Source organism: Lonchura striata, chromosome 4 (genome assembly GCF_050655825.1).
Source record: "Lonchura striata isolate lonStrDom1 chromosome 4, ASM5065582v1, whole genome shotgun sequence".
NCBI lineage: Eukaryota > Metazoa > Chordata > Aves > Passeriformes > Estrildidae > Lonchura > Lonchura striata.
The window spans coordinates 33,028,708-33,053,859 of record NC_140706.1 but is presented as its reverse complement, the minus strand read 5'-3'; the positions used below and the strand labels follow the sequence as shown (position 1 = coordinate 33,053,859).

General features: G+C 35.8%; 1 protein-coding gene across 41 annotated transcripts in view; it reads left to right on the top strand.

Annotated features, from left to right (window-relative positions):
- TENM3 (teneurin transmembrane protein 3) overlaps window positions 1-25,152 on the top strand; it is a 1,286,597-nt gene that overhangs the window by 934,090 nt on the left and 327,355 nt on the right. For 30 of the 41 annotated variants that reach the window (XM_085578773.1, XM_085578775.1, XM_085578767.1 and 27 more), the window contains one exon: window positions 3,708-3,917. The exons of 10 other annotated variants lie outside the window; for them this stretch is intronic. The gene's annotated coding sequence lies outside the window, so the exon portion shown is untranslated. Of the gene's footprint in view, window positions 1-3,707; window positions 3,918-7,457; window positions 7,533-25,152 lie in introns of all 41 variants that reach the window. One more of the 41 variants, XM_085578766.1, reaches the window with a different exon arrangement.

The following is a 25,152-nucleotide window of genomic DNA, read 5'->3' as shown; positions in this document are numbered from 1 at the left end:
ACTTTACAATTGTGTTCACAGTCATTTGTTATCAACTGTTAAAATGCTGCATAGTAATTTGTTATAGGGTTAAAATCTTTTTTGGCCATTTGTTCTGCAGAGTTAAAATATTGACTACAATGTAAGAAATTGAACTCTACTTGGATTATTAATATCCCCTGACTGATGTCTCAAGTGAAAGCATTGTCACTTAAAAGTAGTGGGCTGCTTTAGCAATATCTACTTGTCATGAACTCATATCCACAATAGAATTGCATATAATGGATAACATCAGAAATTTGGGTGGAGAATTAATAGCTATAATTTACTTTCTGGTTATGCTGCCTTTTCTTTCTGAGTAAATACATGTGCTTTGATATTTATTGTGAATATACATTCTCAAGTGGCAATTAAGTTATGTTTTCTTTTTGTGTGTAAAAAGTAATAAATTTAGTGGAGATTCACTTGGCAGTGGGGGAGGGAGAAAGCAGAGTTCTAGTCCTACATTTACTTCACCTTACCCCATCTCCTTGCCACCTGCTCTTCAGCCATGGCATTGGGAGCTTGCCCTCCAGTTTGCTGCTGTGACTTCTCCATAGCTCCAGCCCTGCGTGGTGGCTGAGCTCTGGCCATCACATCCCACTTTCCATCTCCTCAGTCAAATACCTCTGTTTCCTTGTCTTTAAAATATCTTATGGCTTAACAGTACAATAAATCAATCACTGGAGTATCCAGTACCCCAGTACAAGATCAAAATACAATTCTGAGTCGATAAAAATTCACTCCTCTGGGTTGTTTTTGGTGTTTTTTTTTTTTTTGGTTTTTTTTTGGGTTTTTTTTGTTTGTTTGTTTGTTTTTTGTTTGTTTGGTGTTTTTTTTTTTTTTACTTCCCAGAAGCAGTTTTATGTTGACATGTGTGTCTCTTACCTATACCATTCTGACATGGTGCAGGACAGAGTTGTCTTTCTTGCACTTGCCTAAGCTCACCCTGGCCAGTTTGGAAATGTAGCAGTTGTTTTTAATGAAGTCAAGTTTGTATGATTAGACAATAGAGCAGTACTCCTCTCTGCTGCCACAGTTCAGAGAATCACTGCCTTGTTAGCCAAGTAAACATTTTTAGTTTGAGTGCTGGCAGCTTATCATGTCAACCATTGACAGAAGTAAATTTCCCTCTGTATTAATGCAGCAGGAAAATGGCCAAGCAGGCATTTTTCTGCGTTCTTTTTTACAGCCACCAGCAACCGCTACAAACTGAGCCTTTTGGGTGTGTTTCTGTGGAGTTGGTCTTAGAATTTCTGAAGTGATCAGAAGTTATGAATTCTAAAAACAAATACCTAGATAGATTCAATAAGAGGTATTGTAACAATTTTTTTTTTTTTTTTTCTGAAAAAGTATAGAATTGATGTGACGGCAAACTGTTTTATGACTTTACTGTACACTGTGTGGTTAATGTAAGTCAGATTCTCTGGCTAAACATATCCATTGTATGTTCTTCTCTTGAGACATTCCCTTTTCCCTATGTTTTATAGGGCATGTGGCTTTACTGTTCAGGGAAAGAGCATGTTTAAAGTTTTGCAGAGGGAATATGAATTGGCATAGTCCAGAAAGTTTGGTTTGTCACTGGGGTGTTGTTTTTTGGTTTGTTTGTGCTTTATTGTTTCATTTTTGTTTTTTCATTTTCCCTCTTGCCCCCCGCCCCCCCTTGACTTATCTCTTTGTGCCTGTGTCTAATTGAAAAATATTGTGCAATCATTTACTGGAGTAATTTATTTCCATTTCTGTGAATCACTAAATTCCCTTATTTGTGTCATATACTATATGGCATAATTACAGAATTGATCATGGGAAAAAAAGGAAATGCCTTTGCTTTTGGAGACTTCCTTTAAATTTTCAGTCACTGATGTAAAGATTGGCATTAGTGGTCAAGTTAAATAGACTTAAGATACCTCCTAAGAACTGAAACCTCTCCTAGACTGAAAACCACCTTAAAATCTCATTTCTGTTATTTATGTGTACTTTTTTATGACAGAATTAATTTTTAAATTACATAAATTCTACATGTAATACATTTAGATATCAAAATCAAATACAAAGTATTTGACACACAAAGTTTAGGGATTGAGAAAATGAGAGTGATGGTGGCAGATACAGTCTTGCTACTGTTTTCCTATGGTATCAGTCATGGACTCTGTAGCAAGCCCGTAATAAAGATTGCACCAAAATGTGTGAAACTTAAAGAACATTTACAAATACAATTTATGTATTAATATTTAGCTTTAAATCATACACATTTCATTCCATAGCTTTTTAATGGTCACCTTGCAGCATGGATAATGTAGCTTTTGAATGTGGGTTTTGGACTCTTAATTCCTCTCCATTGTAGGAGAGTCTGCCATACAAACTGCAGAAATATTTAACAAACACCTGGAAAAGCATGACAAGTTTAGATTCAGGAGACATATGTGCTTGAGAGATCTAGTTGAGTCTGCTCCCTATTTCAGTAGTTTGGATGACCTCTGATTCTTGGAGGGCTCCAAAACTGGATTGGCAGCACCATATGCCAGACTGAGGGGCTATTACCTCAGAGAAAACCCTGATTGCTGCAGGTGTTAGCTCCTAGATGCAAAGAAGATTGCTCTTTCCAGTGGTGCAGACTTCATACTTGTGTTTTAAAAAGCACAGTATCTTCTGTCCCTGCAGCTGTGTTATTACACTGTTAATTGATTTAGCATCCTGGACTGTATCTTTAAGGTGTACTAATCATGTTTGTGGAATATGAGAGAATTTTACTGACTAAGGCATGAAAAAAGTCAAGGTTTCTGACAGGTTATATGGAAATTAGCTCTGAAAGAGCTGATCTGAAGAAAGAAAAGATATTTCTGTAGCTTGAGAGACTTATCCATTCAGAATTTCAAAGTCAATCTCAGCCCAGTGGATCTATCTTTAGAAAGTTGCCATTTTAATTTAATGTGACACCTGGTAGGCCACCAACACCCCACGTATTCCCCTGGTATGCTGTTCCACTTTGTTCTGTCACTGCAGGAGCAGATTCTAGCCCTCAAGTTGGCAGAGGATCACCTTTAGGAACAAATGGGAGTCATGTATAGCTGAAATAATGGCTTCTGTGTCACTTACACTGTTACCTTTGTTTTTCACATTTACCTGATAGGAAAAAGAATATGCTTAAGTAGTGTTCCTTACCATAAAATATTTGGTTTTCTGCCATAAGTTAAAAGTTGTTTATAAGGAATGTCTTAGCTGTAGCCATCTGAACCTCTTGTTGCTATTGGTCTGATGGTGTAATAACTCTGGCAAGTTCTGTGAGCTGGTAAAAATAGTGAATGTCCCTTTATGTGAAGACTTTGTGTATTGAGAAACTTCTAGAGACAATATCAAGTTCCATTGTTTAAGCATATTTTAGTAGTACATATCACTAAAAAAAATTTCAGTATGATATTTTAGTCTCACTGCAGAGTTTCTTACTAATGTGTTTACTTTCTAATAGATAGTTTTGGTTGGAAATCAGTGGGAAAAAAAAGCAATATTTCTCTGACTTAAGCATTTTAGAAGAGCTATTTCTACCTTTGAAAGAGTCAATCTGAGAAAACTGTAACTTTTCTAGTGCTCTTTCTCATGGGAATATGTTTAAAGATAAGTATCAAGGGTAACTAGAATATGGTGCAGAAAAAAATAATCTGAGAACTGAGAATTCTGTTCTTTCTTGGCAGCATCTAAGCAAGTCTGACCAAAAGCAAGACTACTCCCATAGCCATTGCTGTTAGACTGTTCAGGTCCTTGACAGCTGGAACATTTACTGACCCTTCTCTTCATGGGATTTCTTCCGGGATCAAACACAGCACTGCCATGCTGAGCATTTCCCAAACACAAGAGGACTGAACAAGAGACAGACTTATCTTAGATTGACGACTAGATTGATGGTAAGCAGCACAGAAGGTTCAAGCCTCATGCTAGCATAAAATCATCTGACAGATAGAAATATTTGTTTATAAATTGAAAGAGTAGGTAATAATAGTGTTTTTTTATGATTACATTACATGATATTTTGTGATTACATAGACTAATAGCTAGCAGATGGCAGAGTATACATTTTACTTGTTTACCAAGTTGATGGATGGCAATGATTGAAAAACATTTTTTTCCGTGTTGCATTACTCTAAAAGCTTGTAGTGGACAGGCAATTTACAATATGAGTCAACAATAATTTGTATCTGCTCTAGATTTTGGGGGGCATCAGTTATTCTCTTTATTTTATTTGACTTCTCTCAATTATATTTTTTTCTTAGGGGAATGGTGGAAAAAATGAAATCTACTTTGAAAGCCAGGTCTTTAAAGGGATGCATGTGTGCTTATGATCTACATATACAAAATAGTATTTATTTGTATGAAAAATAAATGGTGGGAGGTTTTCTCCACTGTTCTATTTCAATGTTTATCATATTACTTGGACATTTTGATGTAGAGAGACATGCTCTGTCTTTTGTTTAGGCACCTCAGCACAAATCTACATTGCTATATTGCATGCTACCAAGAGAGTTAAAACTATCCAGTCACAATAATAATTGCAGTGGTTTTCATCCCTTCTTTTTAATTGGTATTGACTTACTCATATTATCTATGTGTATGTTTTAGATGTATCTCCTCTTCAAATGTTGTTTGTTTGGTTTTCTTTCTTAGGTGCAATGACTTGGGAATACTCCATAACTGTGCAGCTGTTTCATGAGTAGTAGACCTAAAACCTGCATTTCTTTCTAGGTTCATTCCCTAAGTATTTTAGTCCCCACTGTCGGGTGCCCTAGCTCACTGCCATGTTCCTCAAATGTGCCATTCATTTTAGTCTCTCTCACTGGTTTTTGGGTGTGTTAGGAATGTCATGCTTGTGGTTTCAACAAATAGAACATGAATTTTGATTAGTAGTAGATTGCCTTTTCTTTGAGGGAAAGGGGCAAAGCTGTGGTTGCTCTTCCTTCAAGACACTGTTGGGTCCTATTTTTTCTGTAAGGTTTTTAACTTCTATGAAATTAATATCTGAGACATCTAGTATCTTGCAAAATTTGATAGGACTTGGACAACATGATTCAAATTTTATGATTTTGTGTTTAGCCATCTCATAATAACATTTTTTTCTGGAAAAATAAAGCTAAAACAGTCAGATGGAGCCAGAATGTAATTTCTGCTTAAAGAATCCAATAAGACCATGGCTTTTTTTCCCCTTGGTAAAAGACAAAAGGAAATCATTGCAAGAATTACTATGACTGGACAGGATAAAACATAACTTGAAATACTATTTTCAAATAACAAAACTTGCCTTTCAGCCAGAGGACACTTCATAATGTATATGCCTATTTGTAACAGAAATATTGAATCTGTTTAAAACTGTCCCTTGAATTCCCTTTATGGATTTACACACATGATAAGACCTGAAAATACATTATTAGTACTCTGTTCAGTTTTATATCAATCATAGATAGATCCACTAAGCCTCTGTAATTCTGCCTTACAACTACTGTCTCTCAAAGGGTTTTCATTATTTCAAACTGCTAAGTGGCCTTTCAGCAGGAGGAAGCCTGTGATATTGTCTAATCTTGTGTAATGTGGGGGGAAAAATATATTCAGATATTTGCTGTTTTAGTGAGCTGTTTGTCATAGGTCCTATTCCCAAGGTACACTTTTTTCCTGGGCAATAAGTGATCCAATTTTTATTTCCTTCATCTGCTTTTCACCACTGCATTCATATTTTTGTGGCAAATATATATGTATATATGTGTCAACAATTACTGTCTTGCTCAGCTTCCCTACCTTTGACTGAATTTTTAGTTTGCATTCTCCACAAAATCCAAGTTTCAGACCAGTATGATAATGTGACATTTTCTGGCTTGTATAGTAAAAATGAAATGCCTTTGGTAATGATGCCTAACTCTGGTTGCAAAGAGGAGAATGAGAAATAAACAGTAGAAATCTAGCTACCAAGGCTCCAAATTGATTTTTGTATGGACACCTGCCTTATGGTACTGAATGTTGCTGGCAAATGCTTCAGGTCACCAGTACAGGAGAAAAGCAGGAGCAGATAAGAAAGAGCAATGCTTTTCTGTCCTCTGTACATTTTTATGGTGCTCTTGCTGAGACAAGATGAGTGCTTCAGCAAAAAGTGACTGTAGAAACTGAAGTGAACTGAAAAGTGACTGAAGAAACTGCATCAGAAACAGTTTTCAGGTCTGGATTCACTGTAATGCTTGCTGGATTCACGTGATGAAGCCAGGTTATGGGGTGAGGATCACGGTCTCATGAATGCTCAGAGTCCCTGCCTGTGCCTACACCTGCCTGCCTGAGTGTTAGAGGGGATGAATGCAGATGCAGGCAGGGGAACAGACCCACCTTAAAATTTACTTTATGAAAGTAAATAACTTAGGCGAGCCTTAGTAACAGGGACAACCCAAACTTTGGGATGGGACAAGGAGCTGGGCACAGACCTGGCTAGAAGTAGCAGAACATAGGGTTGCTACCCTCGTGTAAAGTTTCATGAGAACTAATATGAGTCCTATTGTAGAAATACATATACACCTTTCTGGTTTAGATGATGACAGTGATTGACATGCAAGTCCTGTTAATGTGCAAATCCCAGAGTTTTGCCAGGATTATAGATAATAAAGGGATGGGTCGTAATTAAAGGATATATAGAATGTACAATTTACTTTAGTTGTCTTTGCTCAGATTTTTGCTTGCAACATTGATTCTTACTTATGCATGTAGTCTGCAGACTCTTCTAACAATGTAATACTTCCATGAACCATCATCAGTATCTGCAAACAGGAGATTCATTCACATTGGGTAGCAAATAATTAATTTGTTCCTGAGAACTGTCTCAAAGAATATGTTGTATCTTTTTTTCCAATTAATCTGATGAGTAAGTTTATGTAAGTATTGATCAAATTTCAAAATTGGACCTCTGTATTTGGGGAGTGTAGTGAAAATTAATTACAGACTGTCATAACTGTTGTGCTGCATATTTAGTTACTGAAGTGTGAAGGCTTCTAAAGTTATGAACTTTTACCTGGTGTTTTTCCAGAACCATCAGGAGATGGTTCCAGGTAAATCTTTCTTCAGAAAGCCTTAAGGGCTAAGGGAAGTTCTTAGAGAGAAGGCAAGTTCTGTTGTCTGTCCAAAGCATAAGCTACTGTGCATATTTACTCCCAGGTTTACCTGCATCTGCTGATTTGCATGCTGCTACTGTGGGTGTGTCCAAGAAAGGTGGTTCAAGTGTATCTCAAAATCAGAACAAAAAGATTCAGGTTTTCTGACAAAACCTGTCTACCGTTCATGATTTAGCAATAGATTTTGCCTCTGTATGGGAAACAAAATGGGTTTCACAGTAGTGATTTTTGCCTCTTAACTGTTTACTAAGTGATACAAGTAAAATCTGTTATTTTTTTCTTAATTTCTGTTTTTCCTTTGGTTTTTAGAGAAGACAACCTATTTTATTACTGCCTCTGTGCCAAGAAGCATGCTTTATCTTCTAACCAAAAGCAAAACTGAAGGTATTTTAAATAGTGCACTGCTCCATCATTGTTTTCATACATGACTGTATCAATCTTTTCTACTTTGTTTAGGATGATTGCTCTTCAGATTTGTAAATCACTGCTTCATAATGATAGCCACAACAGTTTTGGGGAGGTCATGGGACTGGTGGGGTTTATTTTGATTTGATTAAAAAGAAGCAAAAACATATTGTATCTCTTTAGCAAGTAAAAATATGTGATATGCCTGGCATATCACAGTGTTTGAGTGCCTGATTCAGTTTAAAAGAAATAATTTACATGTGGCTTAATGTTATGAAGTTTGGAATAGAAATTACTCATATTCTGTTTCTTAGTCAAAAATCCCTAGGTTCAATACTGATGCTAACACAAGGCTTTGAGATCATATTTATGAAGGGTTGAGGGAAAACATAAAAACAATATGAGAAGAAAAGTAGTTCATATCTGCAGGAGACATATTTTTAGTAACAGGAACACTTCGTTCTTTTGAACATTGTGGTTTTTTAGTCACTTTTCAAGACTAGACACTGCTACTTGTGGTAGATTTTAATGGAATTGGCATATTTCATGCAGAAAATAGAATATATATGAAGCAGTGTAGGTATATTAATTTATTAAAGCAAATCACTTTAAAATTATACAAATAACACTCAGCCCTGTGCTTAGAAAAAAAGTGATTAGAAGATTCTACTGCTGTACATCCCCAAGAGTGACTAGAAAGAATCGAGGAAAAAAAAATTTTCCCCCTCTGTTTGTGTCATCTGTGGTCTCTAGTCCCTTCTCCCCTTGCCAAATGACACTGATTTGTTTATATGTTTTGATTAGGAACCCAGGCTTGATATGGTTCATGTTCTAGATGCTATTGTTTATTAGATAGGAGCAGACATCTTGCTCAAGGTCAGAAGAAGCAAATTCTGTTTCACCATACTGAATATAAAATTTTTTCTCTCCCTCTTTACCCTGTAAAAATCTTGTTTGGAAAATTGAGTAGTATCCACGTGTACTCTGTTTTCTGTGAGAAAAAATTCTTATAGTGAAAAGTAGGATATTGATCTGGCTATACATAAAACATACACTGACATATCTTCTGTATTTCCAGTCTATCCCTTACAGGGGAGATCACACTTCTTCCCTTTATTTAAGAATAAATAATAATTTTAGAAAGCACACTCTCCCCCTCATACACACTCTCACAAATGATTGACTGTATTTGTTTAGATCAGTTGCACTGTCTTGGGGAAGCTAGAGGGAAAATTGGAAATGCATCTACTGTATCTCTTGTGTAAATTAGTTTTTTGATCGTTTTGATAGAAGATAATTGCTTAAACATGACAGTTAATTTGTGTTGTGTTCCAGTGTAGAAGCTTCAGAGAAAGTGTGTTACAGCATGTACAGCTGACTTTACTTTCAATTTTCTTGACTTTATACCAGAGGCATTTTTATCTCTGCTAGAAGTACAGTACATATTTTTTTCAGTATGTTAATACAGCAATCTGTGCAAGGAATAGATTCTTGGTATTAATCTCACTTTAGAAGTTACTGGCAATGACCAGTATGACCATGTCTTTGCTAAAAAAACATTACAAAAATGAGAAAATGTAATATTTAATGCCTGACTGACCCTTAGGGTCTTGAAATCAGTTTTTCCAATCAATGAAAAATACACAAAAATCTATTTTTTATCAATAATTTATAGGAAGGGGAAGTTAAAAAGCTTATTTTTAGCACCTCTATATTGAATATATTTATTTGTTGTAGTACATGGATAATTTAAAAAACATATAATTATTGCTTCATTATAAAGTCCCTAGTATACAAACCTGGGATTATAAACAGGCATTGGCTTTCGATGAAATAGTGAGTGAATAATCATATTGACAGTTCTGGCTATAAAAGAAGAAATCCAGGTGTTCACTATTAGTCTGTCTCAAATTCTCATGTCTGATATAAATTGAAGCAATTGAATTGTAACATAATGCTGTGTCATTACACCTCAGTCTTAAATTGTGCTTGTACTCAAAGTCATTTGAATAAACTTGGAAATCTCTATGGAATTGATGCTGTTATTAATGACAGAGTAACAAATCTCTGTATGTTTGATCGCACTACGGTGTGCACAAGAAATGGAACAGGAAAGAAAGTGTTTGAAGGAAGCAAAACAATCAAGGAGCTTCTGTGGCATTGGTTTGTTGTAGAGGCTGTGTGTCCCTGCTAGACAAAGTGTGCTAGTGGCATTTTATAGCAGCAAAAATCTGAGAGAATTATAATGTGCTGATGACCAGACACTGACTTAGAAGGAACACTTTCACTGCTGCTTTGTTATGAGAAACATAGCCAGCCTTAATTTTCTTAAGGCCTGAAGCAATTGCATGAAGAACAAGTAAGTGTAAGGAGAAGTGTTAGGCTTGAGAAAGCACTGATAACTTACGTCCCGTGTTCAATGTTCATCAGCTTGGATTTCTGATGTATACCATTGCCCATAATGCAGCCAGTGACTGATGGGGCAGGCTGTGCTGCGTAGCCCAGCTTGGGTTCCTGGCAGTTCAGGGCTCCTGATACCTCATCATCCTGGGGTAAGCCTGGTGCCTCTTCCTTCTCTCCCCTGCCCACAAGTGAGCATGCAGTCAGCAGGACACACTGAGGAAGGGCAGAGCACTTCAGCATTTGAAGAATATGCATTACTTACCCTTGCTGTGCATATCTTCAAATTGCTGCACTTGTGAACAAAAGCCTCAGTAGTGGATATAATGGTATTCTATAATATCATAAAAAGAGTGTTTAATCTTGATTTGTTTGCTGCTGTGGCAGAGTTAGTGAAGCACCACCTCTGCTTCTTTTCTAGAAGAAATTTATTCTCAGGTAGGTTTTGGTTCCTGGCCTGAATACTCAGTGCAAATATCAGAGCGGTGCTCTATATTAAAACACATCATTATTGCTCTTGGTACCATAGGATGATAAATATGAGGTAAAAGATTTTTAAAGGTACACATATATCTTCCCAAGAGACAGATTTTTGCAAATCTGTCTCCATTTACTCTCTCATTAGTATTAAATCAGTACAATTGATAACAAATGTCAGACTGTAATGTTTCTGGTGAAGCAGACCATCTGCCTGTTTCACAATATGAACATTTATGCTTACAATCAGTATACTTCAACAACTGGGCTGGAAATGCCAGGTAGTAATGTCTGTTACTTGAGGTCTCTGAATGCATTATGTACATTGGAACCATAATTAGTTCCATGCATTTTAGTAAATGTAGTTATTAAAGCAGATTTCTTTCTGTGGACTGCTTGCCTCCTTGAAAATACCATCCTCCTCTTAGCCTCTGTTTTATTTCTCTGTGATTGATTTTTTTCTGCTAATGTATTTACTTTTCAAGCTGGTTTTCTCTCTTTGAATAACTGGAATTTTTGAAGGCTGACTACCAGCTAAAATAATGTTGTGATATTCAAACAGAATTATCTTGCCATCAACTTACCACTTTGTTTTGACAGAAAGTTTTTGATTAAAAACAAACATTAAACAAACTAAAACTAAAAATATCTGTGAAATTCCCTGATTAAAGCTTTCAGGACTGGAGAATAACTTGCTTTTCTTCTGCAGGGAGGAATGGAAAGTGAAAGATGACTTATATTTCAGATGACTGTTCAGTTGTCCTTCCCATACGGATAGAGGTGCTCTTATTGGGATGGGTGGGTGATAATGGGCTTCAGTCTCTTTGTTTTTCCATAAATCTGATTTCTTTGTCAGCAGTTGAAATCCATGTTTGTAGTCAGACATGAGCAGTTCTTGGCTCACACTGCCACTCTGCATGCTGTGTGTTGTGAGAGTGGAATGAAGCCACCATGTTAAGGAGAGCTGGGCTGAGAATGTTCCTGTGCACTTTGGGTCCTGCAGCAGGGATGGCACAGTGCAGCCACAGAAGCTGCTGTGGAGAAAGCAGGAAGGGCTTTAGCACCAGGCCATTATGGTACTAAGCGGCCCAGAAAACAGGGAATGGCCATTTGGACAGTCCATTTGATTAGTAGCATGGCTTCATGAAAATCACTGGCAGAGATGAAGAGAAGATGGGAAAGGGGTATCTCTGCTGTTCTAATTTTTTTCTCAAGCCTTTTTGATTAAAGAAGAGAGTCTTTGATGTCTTTGACTGTGGAACCTATTGAGATTCTGGTACAAAATAGGGAGATTGGGAGCTTTTCTGAGATAAGCATTAATTTTTCTGAAAGGAAACTGGAGAATTGTGGTATATTTATAGCAAAACTCTATATGTTATGCAGACATTTTTTCAGCAAGAAACATTGTAAATAAAATCAGTGAAAAGATGTTAAGATGCATTCTTTATTCTGTTTTACAGTAACCTTTTCAGTTTGAATATGGAACAGTTGTTAATGATATGCACTTATAACAGATAGAGAAGATTTGCTGATTGATTGCTAGTGGTACATAAGATCCCTGTACTTACTAAATTTCTTTCTCCATTGTGTTTTGAGAATTAAAGATAATTGAGTTATTCTTTTATTTTTCAAGATCAGCTGACTTGAAATAATATTTGATAAAAATAAATGGGTTTTATTTTCATTGTGCTGTTGGTTTTCAAACACTGGCAAAGCTACTTTCCTACTTGTGGCATATGATTCAATCTGTGTTTTTAACAAACTTTCCCTGTTTTGCTGGTTTATTCAGTGTTTTTAGAGCAGTATGTTACATTTTCAGCTTTCATGTTTGGCTTGGAAACCTGCACTGTTTAAAACTTGAAAATAAGCAATATTCATTCATCTTGGTTTTTAATTTTGTACTGCAAGATTATTCTTAGAGTATTATGTCTCAGCAGCTACATACAGAATTTGTAGGCCCTTATATATAGAGTATATTCTTGAACATTTATATGTTAGGTTTTTTCATAACTACTTAGCATGTGTTTGTCTTTACCAGTTGAGGCAGGGTTAAAAATCTGTCCTGTAAAATACAAATATCTGTATTCTGTAACGTACTTGTATTTCTGATTTATCCACTGAGTCTTGGTCTGACAATACAGCAGAGATGTCTTGTGTACTGAACATTAACAATTTTTAGATGCTTCAAAGCATCAAGATTTTTAAGTAGAGGAGTTCAGACAGTGAGAAAAATCAATTGAACAAAAACTTTGCTTGAGATTACTGCAGTATTTGATGCCATGATTCTAAGCAGAAGGTCTGGTAATGCATCTATAGTTACAATCCTACAATAAAATCAGAGCCTGCATATTCTGCCAAGGCTCTTAGTAAGTAAATATCCTGCAGAATCTGTCACTTCATGTTGAGGAATGGAAGAGGCAGCAGCCATGTAAAATTGCAGCAGGTTTTAAAGCTACAGAACTCCTTCAATGGAATTAAAATGTTTTAAGTCACAATATATCATACACATATGCTTACAGAACACTTAAATGTAGTAATATTAGGATGTTATGTATTTACATGCTCTGTAATGATGTGCATATGATGCATCATTGTGATTTAAAACCTTAAATCTTCATTTATTTTTTATCTCAGTTTTGGGGTTTTTTTAAAGTATTATTTCAATTCTCCTGATCTCAGTAATAAAAGGCAGCTTCTAGTATTCTGGTTTGAGGTGGGTTTTTTAGAAGGTAAAGTTTTGGCAAAAGAATGCAGGAGTTTCCAGGTTTACAGGCATGCTTGCTTAGATGGCCTCTGCTTAATTCATGTAAGAGCTTCCAGACAGTAAAACATCCCCTAATATTCAGCCAATATATACATAGTAAAAAAAGCAACAACAAAAAAACAAAACAACAACAACAACAAAAAAAAAAACCCAAAACAAACAAGAAAAAACCAAAGCAACCCCCCAAAATTGTTCTTACCGATATGTGCTGTTAGTTAAGACTTCTTTCTTAACAAAACAGATACTATTTTCTTACTGCTTTTACTAGATTTGAGCAAGTTCCAAGTAGTTTGTGCAAGTAATCATCCATTTTCTCATAAACTGTTTTTTACTATTATGTGATTATATTGTATATAATAATTAACCATTATGTTTCCTGTGATGACAGCTTAATTGTTCCAGATATGATGCATATTCTGTCAAATCTTTAGTTTCAGAGAAGCTGAAGGAGATGATCTATAAACTGTTCAGGGTCTGAGCAAAACCCTAGGCATAGACTGAGTTGCTACTTACTCAGATGCTTAGAGAGTCTTCTAGTTTGCTCCTGAAATGTGCAGCACCATTTGTAGCTGATATGTGCTGACAGGTGATATTCTTGCCTTGCAATTTTTATCTAGTTAGGTAATTGAAATAAACAGGTAAATGTGCCTGGTACCTGTAGAGGGCTATTCTGCCTGCTGATCTGCTTTCTAAGAGTTGGCTTAGATTGCTCAGTTAATAAAAGTTTTAGATGTCATGTCTCTAGAAGGCCCAATATAAAATTCCTCCAGCTAAGGAACATTTTTATCATGAATTGTTTCATAGTAAAAAGAGAAGAGAGTGTTAGCTTTTACTCATAGTCTTTTCCATAATAGTTGTTAAGAAATTACATTTGAGATTGACCTAACTCAGGATAATGAAGACTGCTCTGAAAAACTATGTGCAGTCTCTGTGCAGGTATTATTTCTTTCATTTCCTTCTCCTTATGTAACTGCTATATTTCTTAAAATCTCTCATCCAACTGCCTGCCCTATCCTTTTATTGCTGACATTTTTCTACACATCTCTTAAAAAATAAAAGGTGTGTATTTGTTAATTTCTTACGTGACAAGACCCTTGCTCTCTTGAGTCCTCACAAGGGTCACTTCTTGGCCATTTACTCTTACTTATACACAGGATCTAAATTATGCTGCTGGCCAACAATTCTGTGCTTGTGATTTTCAGCTGTATATATTCCTTGACACCTTTAATGACTCTTCTCTGTTCTCTTTGCCTGCTGGTTCTGACTTTCCTTCTAAATACTTTGCATGAATGTGTTTCTCCTGGGGACAAATCAACTGTTCTTCTTGTATAGTTACTATTTAGACTTTTCATGAATAACCTTGGTAGTGTGTTTGATCCTGAACTTCTCAACTGATACTTTTCCTCTACCTGGAAATGTCATTTACTATATATAACATTGGCATTTTTTTTAGTACCCTGTGGTCTGAACTTCGTGTCTGGACAGTTTCATTTCTCTCCATCCCTTCTTTGTATTTACAGTGTATGAAAGAAGTATTCATTCTTTTTCTGACTGTTCTATAATTTGGCTGGCTTCCAATTAATTTCAGGGATCAATATGAAACCATTCTCTCTTACTCATAATCTGAATATGCTGTCTCATATATTTTACTTTCAGTGTTCTCATTTTAGCACATCATGAGTCCGTGAATGAGTTACATGAGTCAACTGAATTTTAATAGGAGCTCTTGTGTCATACATATTGCTTAAAAATATTTTTAGGCTCTTTTCTTGCAGCTACTCTATCATCTTTTTTGGATGAATAAGTTTCTTCAAACTTAAGTTGTTTGTGGTTGTTCTCATTGGTTGGATTTTAAAGCGTAAGTGCATTTACTGTGATTCATCCATGACATTTCGTACAGTCCTTCAGTGTTTGCATCTTGCAGTAGGGTGGGAGCTGCCAGTTTGCACCACGAGCAAGGTGCAAGAGACAGGGCAGCAGCTCCTGAGCTGTGGTGCTGTGGTACCCCTAGAGCTGAGCAGCAACAACAGCTCTAGCTCTGAACTTGAGTCTTACCTATATTGCCACTGTATCAGCTGTCACATCTGTAGAGCTGATATAATGTTCCTACCATCAAATTGCAGCTGAAGAAAGTGTGGGGCTTTTTTTGAAGTGTCAAGGGTTGATGCATTTCGGGGACTGTTGAATACAGGCAAATGGTTCGTTAGTATGTTGTTGTTAGCTACAGCTGCAGAACTTGGGAAGAGGTGATCAGTTATGCAAAGGTCAGAGCCTGTTTGGAGGCTTGTGTTTGTTTCAGTCAAAATGTTTTAGCTTCAAATGTGAACTAAGGAAAACCAGTTCCTTCCAAAATGGTGTTTACGTGTCATGACAAATTTACTTAGACTTCACTGACTGACTAGAGAGTAGCTCTGAAAGCTATTATGTTTTGAAGTTAATTCTGTCTAAACCTTTACAAAGTGTTAGCAAATTTTCAAGTACAAGTGACAAATTTTATCCAGAAGCCTTTGAGAGACATTAAAGTCTCTTACTTTATTGGAAAGTTGAAAATTTTGGTTTTTGTTGGAACATTTTTCCACTTTAATGTTTTGTCTATTGTATGTAGTATTTCAATATTTTATGAGTATGCAGAAACCTGGATGGGTTTTTTCAGATGTAATTTAGTATCTCCTTAGTAGCCACCATGCAGGCAGGTAAATATTAAGAGAAGTGATTGTTGGGATTAGTTTTCTAATTTGCAGAATGAATGTTCTCCTTTTAAATAGAAAAGTAGTTTAAGCATCCTTAACAGAGACCCTGCAAAGGTCTGACAGTAATTTCTTTATTACTTAGATATATAGGAAAGAGTGATAAGTTATCCTTAAGAGCTGTCTTGGAATAGTTGGGGGTCAAAAATTTCTGTCATAATAAGAGTATGAAATTGTGATATCTCTGTTAGCATAGACACATTTATTATTTTCTTTAAGCTTACCTGAATAATGACTTACTTTGCAATAAAATTTTAGATTTAATATATGACTAAGATAGTTTGTGTTGTAATCTGGAATATTGGTTTATGTTGACTTTACATTTTGAGGTAAAGGGGAAAAAGCAATTCATTTTATTCTGTTTTCACTATTGGTCTAAGATAGGATATTCTACATGTGAATACTGGCCTAGAGGAAGCAGACAGTCATTAGCTGAATCTTCCTTATTCTTTTCTGGAAATTGGTATCTCTTGCTCAGTGACAGCCCTTTTTTGTTTCTGAGTTAGGGTTTTTTCCCACCCCTTTGCTGAATTTCTTGTTATTGGTTTTATTTTTTTCTCACCTTACTCTTCCTTCTTGCTGTTTCCCTATGACAGTTGCTCTGACAGTCAAGGTACGCCATTCTCACTGTGGGACTTCAATACAGTGGTGGATGCTCAGCTTCCCTGATTACTTGCATTGCTCCTACCCAGTGTCTGCTATGTCCTTGGGAATACATTTTCCCTCCTCCTGCTTTGTAAGTGGCATATTGTAGGTGGCAGGGTTGCAGACACCAAGCTTTGCTCCTTGCCATCACTTTATCATCAATAGTGGAAGCATCTTCTCAGCTCTAGAAAAGCTGCTGTTGTCCTTCACTCTCTGCTGCACCCATGAGAGCTGCTCCTACAGCCAGCAGCTGTGTGCATGGCCTGTGTTTCCATCCGCTGGAAGCTGCTGTCACAGACAGGATCACTGGAGAATCTCCAGCAGCTGCACTCAGAGCAGTGCTCTGCCTTTGACAGGTGTTACTTGGAGCACTCCTTGCTGAAGACACCTCAGTGTTTTTCACATCCACAGAGTTAAAGGTGCCAAGTGACTGTGACATACGTGGTGGGGGCTGATGTGGCTGGCATCCACAACTGGGCATCTGGGATCTGAAAGTAGGCAAGAGGAATAAACTTCCTCCAGTCTGGACAAAAGGATGTCAGTAATCTTAAGTGTTCTTGCTCCTTCTCATGATCAATGACTACCAAACACTTTGTGTTGATATTGATTAGTACCAGATTTACCAAAAAATATATATATATTCCTGGAAGGTGTAAAACTTTTATTAAATATCTTAGGTGATATTTGTATTTCATAGTTATGCTATTAGACATCCATAAGCATTTTGTTTAGAGACTCACACGGATGCCTCAGCAAGCATCATACAGAATATAAATATAGAAGTATTTCTAGTATGTAATATTTCTAGTATATTTATTAACAAAGAACAGAAAAATACTTTTATTAAAGCAATCATTAAGCTTGGGGAAATTAAAAAAATAAATATGCAGTGTTTCACACGTAGTATGTATAGGCATCCTTTGCCTAAAGGCTGTGGTAATTCAAATATTTTCCTAGATTGTTCATACAAAATAGGCATCTCTGAGTAATTTTTGCTTCAGATGTGTGTTCTTCTGAATGAAATGAAGAAACTAGAACTGATGCTTTTCATGCTGGTAAAATTCTACTTGGTCCCCCAAATCTAAGAATTACTAATTTCAGAGGAAGAGAATACACATATTTCTCGTAAACCATAGTCTTTTGTTTGTTCATTTCAATGGCATTTCTCCTTGAAACATATTTAGGCAGTTCAAATGAGATAGAGCAGTCCTCTGTCCTTTGTTTATCTCGTACTGAATTTTTCCTTTAAGGTTGAAGATTTGTCTTTTAAACTCCAAGATGCACTTTGCAAAATATTGTTAAATAAATTAAATCAAAATGCAAATATATTTTTGCAATTGCTTATTTTTTTATTTAATTTTTTTTAATGTGTGCAGTTTTTCTATTAGTAGTAAAAATAGTACAATACTGGAAAAAATACTCAAGCTAGGGTAGGTGTGGATACACAATATATCTGAGTAGAAGTATAACCTTGATCCAAACAGACCACAGCACAGTTTTCTATCTTAGGAGTAGGAATTAATACAGTGACTTCATCAAAATATCTTAATCAGAGCTACAGGTATGATTTGTTCTTTTAAGTTAGGAATTGATAAGAATCCAGTACTTAGAAATTGAGAGGTTTTTTTTTAATCTTACACCATTCTCAAAATTAAGATTGATTTGATCTGCCAGCATGTGACCTTTACAAATCACAACACTACTTTATCACTTGATCCTATTTCTGAGGAAAATCTACGTAGATAACACAGCTTCCATTTATTATTATCTCAAAATCAATACATTCCTTGTAAAATTCTCTGCTTTACAGAAGTTGCTGTAAATAAAAGTGTTTGATATGGAAGTGATTTCTTTAGAGCAATATTTGTGAACATAAGATTTGATAAATATACAATATTTGAAGCAAAAAATTAGATTTGAAGAGTCATCTATTATGAAGAAGTAACAAGCAGTAGATTTTACTTCAGAAGTGTGGAGATGGAAATATTTTTTCAGTGGATACCTATTTTTATTCTGTATGTCTCAAATAATGAGTAGTACAGAACTGTAAACCAGCAATGTTGTGTGTTAGATAAATATGCTTTTCAAGCTAAACAAAATATTTTCTGCAGGTGAATAATCTTCATTTACCTATAAGTTTTTAAGTTTTTTTTCAGTTATATTCTAGTCTTCATTAATTTCCCTGACTTTATACAGAAAGTTACTGGTTTGTGACTATTATAAATAATTTTAATAGAGTATTTATCCATGTTCTTTCTTTTATATATGCTGGTATGTAAGGAACCAAACTGTATAACTTGTCCACCACCAAAAGAGACTTTTCCCTGAGCTGCGTCATTTCCCTCACTTCTCACACCAACTCTGGGGAAATTCTTAAGTTCAGTGACCCCCTTTGAACCTGTGTGAGTTGAGGAGCTTGCAAAAATATATATTTATAATCTCGTTACAATAAGGTCAAAGTTATGAAATTTTGCATTTTTTAACTTTTTTCCCAACTACCTGCTTGCTACTTGCATATCTTGTAGTTTTTCACAGGACAGAACCTTATTCTAAGTACAAATGTGAAATTAGAAGTTTCCCCCCTCCTCATATACTGCTTCTGTGGACTCATGAAAGACAAACCCAGCAAAACCAGTTGGCTGATTTTCTCTCTCATCCTGATGTACAGCTGTTACATAAAGCACTTCAAATGTGTGGCTTGGGTAGAAGGGAAAAGGGCATCACATTTGGCAGTGGCCTCTTTGCAGTTTAAGAAATGCTGTAGTTTGTGCTGCTGTAAAAGCATAAGAACAAAGGTAGTGCTTAGCCAAGCATTCAGCTAGTTTACTGTTCTGCTTCCTTCTATACTCAGTGTGAAGAGGCATGAAGAAGTTGCTGTTTCCTTAGTTGTAAGAGACAGTAAATAGTTACATCTTCAGTCTCAGGTTGGTGTTTTTCAGCACAGCTCTGTAGGACCTTTCTCCATAGAGAAAACATTTATTTGTACCTTATTTGGCTATCATCTATCTGTTGCTTTCTCTCTGAGAATATTTCTCCAATTGCACCACAGCAACTTAGATGTTTGAAGCCTATTTTTGAAGAAACTTTATCAAATGTCTCCTTTGTCATGTTCATTTTGCTTCTGTAAAAAAATGTTCAAGAAATTTGCAAGATTTAGAAGAGAGAGAACTGTAAAATATCTAAAACCTGAAGTTTGAGTATTCTCCACTGCATTAACAGAGTATTAAACATATTTCTTGTGTGTGTGTGTGTGTGTGTATGGATAAACAAACAGTACTTTCACCATTCCTTGGCAAGTACTACTACTTTTTAAAAATCTAAGTTTGATCATTGTAATTCAAGGAGCTGCAGAGTTACTTTGGAGTCTAAGATCTGAATATCTTGTCTCTAAGGCAGCTCTCTGACAGCAGTCTCCAGAACTTCTCAAATGTTATCAAATTTTTGTGTCAATGGGAGAAAAAAAATCCTTCCATGGGCTCAATTCTGATTTTCCCATTAGATGGTCTCTATGCTTGTGCTTTATTGTATTTACAGTCTTATGACTTCCTAATATTCTCTAATAGTTTTTAGCCTGGAAGGGTTAGAAGATAATTAGGCATGAAAAAAATTTGAGTCTCCTTTCAGTTATGTTATTGTTCCTGTTTGTGTTTTTTTTTTAAGGAATCTTGCTGTGTGTAAGGAAGAAGTAGATTTTCCTAAGGTAATATTAATAGCTATGAAGATCTTCTAATATAAACATTTTAAAATATTTGTTTTGCTGATCAAAACATTCTGAATGAAGGAATAACCTTTTGGGTTTTTTTTTTTTTTCAATTACCCAGAATACTCAGGGCTAGGTGATTGGTCTGGTCTTCAACTTTATTTTCAATAAGCTCATAACAAACCTTAAAAGCCACCTTTTCTCCCCCCCAAGATGACACAAAGTAGCTATGCCCATGGTGTTAATCTTTTCAGAATATGATCAAAATGGGATCATTCAGCTCTTTTGCCTGGAAGGGAAAAGGAAAGTTTGGAGATCACTAAGGAGAAGGCATACATTTTTGTAAACTGAGCAAGTTTTATATAGCAGGCAGTGAGGGATATTGAACTCATCAACCGTTAAAACAAAAACCACCTTCTTAACAAATCCATTGGGTTCTGTGTCTGTAATGTAGGCCTGAAATCTTTGTGCTCTTCACCTGAGTTAAATTCAGTAGTCAGTAGTGAAACCTGGAGGGTGCATGGAGTGGGAAGAGCTGCAGGAGGAGAGAGTGCTGGCAGCCCCTTTTCTGTCAGCTTGGCTTTGGGGCTTTCTTCTGGCTTGTAGCAAACTTGACCTGTGCTTTCCTTGACCTTGCTATGGAGGAAGGTCGGCAAACTCTGCTTCCTCCAGCTGCTGCTGCTGGCTCCTGCTGGGAGAAAAATCTCTGAAGATGGTATATAAATTGGTAAAGATTCCAAGACTGGAAGAGAAAGGCTTCTTTTGGCACATAAAGGTAAATTTTTATATATTGAAATAGTTCACATTTTCCAAGAGAGTGCTTCAAGTCATACTTTACACGTTGCTTATTTTAGTGAAGGGTGTGATTTGTGATTGTTCTCTCTATTTGAAACACGGGTTTCAAAGCATCATGCACCAGTGGAGCTTCACTGACAAATATTTTTTACACTACATAAGCTAGCTATTATGTGTTCTTTATGCAATTTGTAAGAGAACTTCTAAAAATAAAAAAAAATTGCCATAAATCCTAATCTGTGTTGTCTACTAGGTTTGCTTTGTTGTCATGAAGTATGTTTGGGAAACTCTTGAGAAGCACCTTATGAACCTGAGCAGCTAGATATAAAAATATTAGGGAGGTTGAACATTTTCCTACAATCCTGTTCAAGATATTTTTTTGGTAAAAAATGCATAGTTGGATGTGGATTGTAAATTATTATAGGAGACAATTATGAAAGAAACAGTTTTGGTAATTGTATGTAGTTTCCATACAGTGTTATGAACAGTGGGTTTTTATAATACTCATCACAGATTATAAGATTCTGACTAATCACTCTAAGGTGATGTCAAAACTAACTTAAAATTGGAATACTGGAATGTAAATCATTCAACAAGAAAAACAAATTTTTCATAGTGATAGGCTGACTCACACATGTGTCTGACCTTGAAAAATGTATGTGTAATTTTGTTCCAGCCATTAGACCCTTCAAAGTAGTAAGATTAAGTATATATGTAAGTGTTAGCAGGTTTAGTGGCATATGGCTATGTACACACTCCAAAAAATGCATTTGGTTTCATTTTTATTTAATGTTTGTTTTCCTCCAAGTCTGGACTCTAGTACCCTCTTCCTCCCTCTTTCACCCTCCAATAAAAATTAATGAACAGTGTTTTTTTACTGCTACCAGTAATGTTTAATGATCTTAGTAGAAAGAGGCAAGCAATGAATTTTTGGAAATTCTTCCAGTTTTTAGCACACAATTCACAGTATGAACATATTACGAAGAGACAATGGAAATCTCATAAATAACAAATATATTTTTAAGACTTTATGTTGATAACACATTCACAGAGCTTACAAACTTTAGGGCAATTAACAGTGCAAATCTTTCATGTGGGTATTTTCCATCATTCATCAGTGTTTTCATGTTACTTCTATACCTAGGAATGAGCCTGAAACTGAGAGGTTTAATTGGTTTGACTTGTTACAGGCAGTTGTTTATATGTTTCCTAGAGGTTTCTTGCAATCAGGCAATAATTTAACTACAAAAAACTGAAAAATATATTGAAACTGATAGTGACTTACGTGAATGCTTATGTTGTATGCTCTGGCTGTGTTTTAACAATTTAGAAATATTTAATTGATTTTTTTTTCCTTAGTATAATTCACATTGGCACTTGTGCAGCATATGACACAATAAATGTATTGTACATGGCTGTCATTATACCAGTTGGTATTTCTTGCTTACAGCTGATGATAAATTCTTACTTCTCCATTTTTGTTTGCTTTCCTTTTTAATATGGTATGCCTTGAAGATTACTGCTGGTAAGCAATTCCAGAAAATTAAAAAAAAAATGTTCCTAAGCACTGGTTGTCTGTGTTCATCACAGCAGCCCAGAGGACAGGGTTTTGAATTGGGCAGGTAAACCTAATTGTATAAATTAATTTGAATTAATTTCCTTGAATGAATTATTTTTTTTTTGGTCTGCTGCTCAGGTTTCCTTAGCTAGTCACCAGCAGAAGTGTAAGAAACCCAAACTTCTGGCTTCCTTTCCAACATGGAAAATCATCAGCAATTTTACAGAGCACAGTGATGTTATTGGTTGTTATTGCCTTGAGACAAAACATTGGAATAAGAAAGTTATTTCAATTTCTTAGTTAAAAGTTTTGATCTAAATAGGAGTTGCTGTGCCTAATGATGAGTTGAATATAGTCTATATTGAGCTTTATATCATTTTTTTTGTCTTTTGTTTAGTTTTATCATGTTTTTTGTTGTTTATAAAAGCTAAATAGCTGCAGTAATTTGTTGAATTTGTGGTATGAACTCCTAGATATATCTTCTGTATGCTGGTCATCTTACTCTGCCATGACCTTTGGGGAAATATTTTGTCCTGAAGAGTCAGGTTGGCTTCTAGGGCTGAAGTATTTGTTGAAGATGAGAATCAACAGTTTCAAGTTTTAAGCTGTGCTGGGAGTAGGGAGTGTTTAGATTGGGTATTAGGACTAATACTTCACCAAAAGGGTTGTCAAGAACTGGAAGAAGCTGCTCAGGGAAGTGGTTGAGTCACCATCCCTGGAGGTATTTTAAAAAAATGCAGATGTGGCATTTGGGGACATGTGTTTATTATGGACTTGACTTTGGACTCAACGATCATGGAGGATTTCTCCATCTTGAGTGATTGTATGATTCTGCAGACTGTGTGGCTAAGGAGAGCCTGCAGCTGCTTTTGTGATCAGCAGCTCATCTGATTCCCATTTGCAGGTGCAGTAGCTGCTCTGTTAATTGGTAGGAGAGCAGCCTAACAGTCCCCAGTATTCTCTCTGTATTTAAGATGTTCAGGAAGAGGATGCCTTTCTGAAGGGAAAAAAAAATTCCTTTTCTTAAAATTGCTATATCATTTAGAATAAATGGATATGTAGATTCTACTAAAAGATTAGAATAGGTATTTGAATTGCCCTCTTTAGCAGACAAAAAAGAATATCTTGTTTTCCTAGAGTTGTGCAAAGGAGCTTGCATGTTTATTGGAATCTTTTAGTACCTGACATAATCCAAAACTTCACGTGGTAGTGATGCAATTTTTTTGGTTTTTTGAGAGATGCTGAGATGACCATAAAAATGATCAAGAGCTGCTTTATGACTGTCTGGATTACTCTGTTTTGCACAGGATGTTTGCAATGGGAAGATAGCAGACATACAGCATTTGTAAGGTGGGAAGTTTATAACCACTTTTGACTCTTTGGCATGCTTGTGATAGTCTGTATAGACTTGAGATATATAGGGATATTTTAAATTAGAAACAGAGGCTTTGTCCTGCTTCCAGAATGACAAATACCTATTTCTGGTATTTTCTCTCAAGAAAGTATTAAACCAAAATTTATAAGGAACTGCAAACACAGGGGGCTGGTTTGTTCGTTGGGTTGGGTTTTTTTTAATTTTTGTGAAATTAATAATTTTTAGCCATATTTAGGGGAGGTGATTCTGAGAGAAGGACATTTGGGACAAAGATTACCATATTCAGGATGGAGTGCTACTCTTCTTTCTGCTAAAGCCTGAGAGAGGAGTTCATTGATCTCAATAATGAAGACATTGAAAAGTCCTTCAGCAAAACCGGAGACCAAATTTGACATTATGATGTATCTAAAGTTATTTTCTGAGGAAGAAGGAAATGGGGGAAAGATGTCAGGTAACAAGCCATGACCTGCTAGGCCTTATTTGAACACTAAGGATTTGTGGAGTGGGTTAGTTTGTTCCCTGCAGAGAGTGTTTGGGGTTTTGATGGGTTTCACTTTTTATTTAAGAAGGACAATGTCATAATCTTTCCTTTGCCTTTAGGTGGTCATCTCCCTTGACAACTGAGTTGATTTCAGTCAGAGGAAGAACAGAATGAAAGAGATGGGCAAAAATGCGTAGGGTCAAAGGATACTCTAGCTTTTCTCATGGTTAAACACAAACTTGTGGGTCAGTGCATGTGGGTGCATTCAATACCATGTCACATTTTTAGCTTGTCTTTTTTGAAAGATGAAATATTCTTATAATATCCCTTGTATTAATTTAAAATAAGCTTGCTTGAAAAATAAAAAGGTTATTTAAGTGAAGGGAGGATAAGTTTCAAGTAAACAGTAATTAATCCCTTAAATGCTATGTTGCATGAGTGTGTCTTTCTCTGACAGATATAATTTTCAAATAAAACTGCATATTGTATGTGTATAAATTGACAACCTTCCATATCCATATCCATGTTAATTACAAGATTAAAGAGGAAGTAGAACTGAATTTAAAGCCTTTTCAAAAAAAGGTTGGAGCAGTGAGTTTTCAAGTGTTAATCTTTGGGAAAGAGGTGATTATACTTCTCATACTTTTGTTTAAGAAA